General features: G+C 54.2%; 1 pseudogene; it reads left to right on the plus strand.

Moving 5' to 3' along the window:
• Positions 1 to 1302: 1302 nt before the first annotated feature.
• LOC144430895 (small subunit ribosomal RNA) overlaps positions 1303 to 2500 on the plus strand; it is a 1509-nt pseudogene continuing 311 nt past the window's right edge.

The raw sequence follows: 2500 nt of genomic DNA on the forward strand, positions 1-2500 counted from the left end.
CATGTTAGAGCGAAAGACAGTAAACTCGAATGAGCCAAGAAAGAGCGGCGTGCGGTGCGGGGCCGGTCGGAGCGCACACTTTTCTCGGTGGCTGGCGGGCGGGAGAGTGCTGCGTCGCCGGCATCGGCGTCGAAAGAAGCCGAGCCGAAAAAAGTTAAAGTACAAACGTGCAAGCATACTAACCTAACCCTAGGTGAGGCATGTTAGAGCGAAAGACAGTAAACTCGAATGAGCCAAGAAAGAGCGGCGTGCGGGGCCGGTCGGAGCGCACACATCTCTCGGTGTCTGGCGGGCGAGAGAGTGCTGCGTCGCCGGCATCGGCGTCGAAAGAAGCCGAGCCGAAAAAAGTTAAAGTACAAACGTGCAAGCATACTAACCTAACCCTAGGTAAGGCATGTTAGAGCGAAAGACAGTAAACTCGAATGAGTCAAGAAAGAGCGGCGTGCAGGGCCGGTCGGAGCGCACACATCTCTCGGTGGCTGGCGGGCGAGAGAGTGCTGCGTCGCCGGCATCGGCGTCGAAAGAAGCCGAGCCGAAAAAAGTTAAAGTACAAACGTGCAAGCATACTAACCTAACCCTAGGTAAGGCATGTTAGAGCGAAAGACAGTAAACTCGAATGAGCCAAGAAAGAGCGGCGTGCGGGGCCGGTCGGAGCGCACACATCTCTCGGTGGCTGGCGGGCGAGAGAGTGCTGCGTCGCCGGCATCGGCGTCGAAAGAAGCCGAGCCGAAAAAAGTTGAAGTACAAACGTGCAAGCATACTAACCTAACCCTAGGTAAGGCATGTTAGAGCGAAAGACAGTAAACTCGAATGAGCCAAGAAAGAGCGGCGTGCGGGGCCGGTCGGAGCGCACACATCTCTCGGTGGCTGGTGGGCGAGAGAGTGCTGCGTCGCCGGCATCGGCGTCGAAAGAAGCCGAGCCGAAAAAAGTTAAAGTACAAACGCGATGCTAATGAGCGAGCCGTTGTCTCGACTAATATGTAGGGGGCGTTCGATCGAGCGTCTGGCTTGAGCGCTTGTCGGCCTAGCAGAACGGTCGCATTGTTATGACCGGGTTTTAGGCACCGCTGCAGGCGGCCGGCAGAGCTCTTGTTTGTGCGAAACTGAATGGATCGAGCCCGAGAGAGGGCGAGCAAAGAAAAAACGCAAATCGCTCCGCCTGGCACTGCCGGCGAGAGCGTGGACGTCGCGGCCAGCGACTGTCGAAGCTGAGTACGGCCGCAGGCGATCGCCTCGGTCTTAAACAAATTCGACGAGCACGCGCCGGGCGGCCCAGCAAGGGCCGAGCGCAGCTGTCGCAGCTATCTGGTTGATCCTGCCAGTAGTGATATGCTTGTCTCAAAGATTAAGCCATGCAGGTGCAAGTACGAGTTTTCGTAAAGCGAAACTGCGAATGGCTCATTAAATCAGTCTTGGTTTGTTTGGTCTCGTGAGCGAAGTGGATAACTGTGGTAATTCTAGAGCTAATACATGCATTAAGCGCCGACTTCGGGAGGCGCGCTTTTATCAGATCAAAACCGACCGGGTTCGTCCTGTGACGTTTGATGACTCTGGATAACCACGCGGATCGTACGGTCTCTGCACCGACGACGTATCATTCAAGTGTCTGCCCTATCAACTGTCGAAGGTACGCTACGTGCCTACCTTTGTGATAACGGGTAACGGGGAATCAGGGTTCGATTCCGGAGAGGGAGCCTGAGAAACGGCTACCACATCCAAGGAAGGCAGCAGGCGCGCAAATTACCCATTCCCGACCGGGGAGGTAGTGACGAAAAATAACAATACAGGACTCTAACGAGGCCCTGTAATTGGAATGAGTACATCCTAAAACTCTTAACGAGTGTCCATTGGAGGGCAAGTCTGGTGCCAGCAGCCGCGGTAATTCCAGCTCCAACAGTGTATGCTAAAGTTGTTGCGGTTGAAAAGCTCGTAGTTGGATTTTGGGCGAGCGCCGCCGGTCCGTCGCAAGGCGTGTCACTGGTTGCGTTCGCCTCACCTTCGGTTCTCCGTCGGTGCTCTTGACTGAGTGTCGGCGGTGGCCGATAAGTTTACTTTGAAAAAATTAGAGTGTTCAAAGCAGGCTGTTCGCCTGCATAGTGTTGCATGGGATAATGGAATAGGACCTCGGTTCTATTTTGTTGGTTTTCGGAGCACGAGGTAATGATTAAGAGGGACAGACGGGGGCGTCCGTACTCTGCCGTTAGAGATGAAATTCTTGGATCGGCGGAAGACGAACTACTGCGAAAGCATTCGCCAAGAATGTTTTCTTTAATCAAGAGCGAAAGTCAGAGGTTCGAAGACGATCAGATACCGTCCTAGTTCTGACTATAAACGATGCCAACTAGCGATCGGGAGGCGTTACCATGACGACCTTTCCGGCAGCTTCCGGGAAACCAAAGTCTTTGGGTTCCGGGGGAAGTATGGTTGCAAAGCTGAAACTTAAAGGAATTGACGGCAGGGCACCACCAGGAGTGGAGCCTGCGGCTTAATTTGACTCAAC

The sequence above is a fragment of the Styela clava genome, chromosome 12 (genome assembly GCF_964204865.1).
Source record: "Styela clava chromosome 12, kaStyClav1.hap1.2, whole genome shotgun sequence".
Classification (NCBI taxonomy): domain Eukaryota; kingdom Metazoa; phylum Chordata; class Ascidiacea; order Stolidobranchia; family Styelidae; genus Styela; species Styela clava.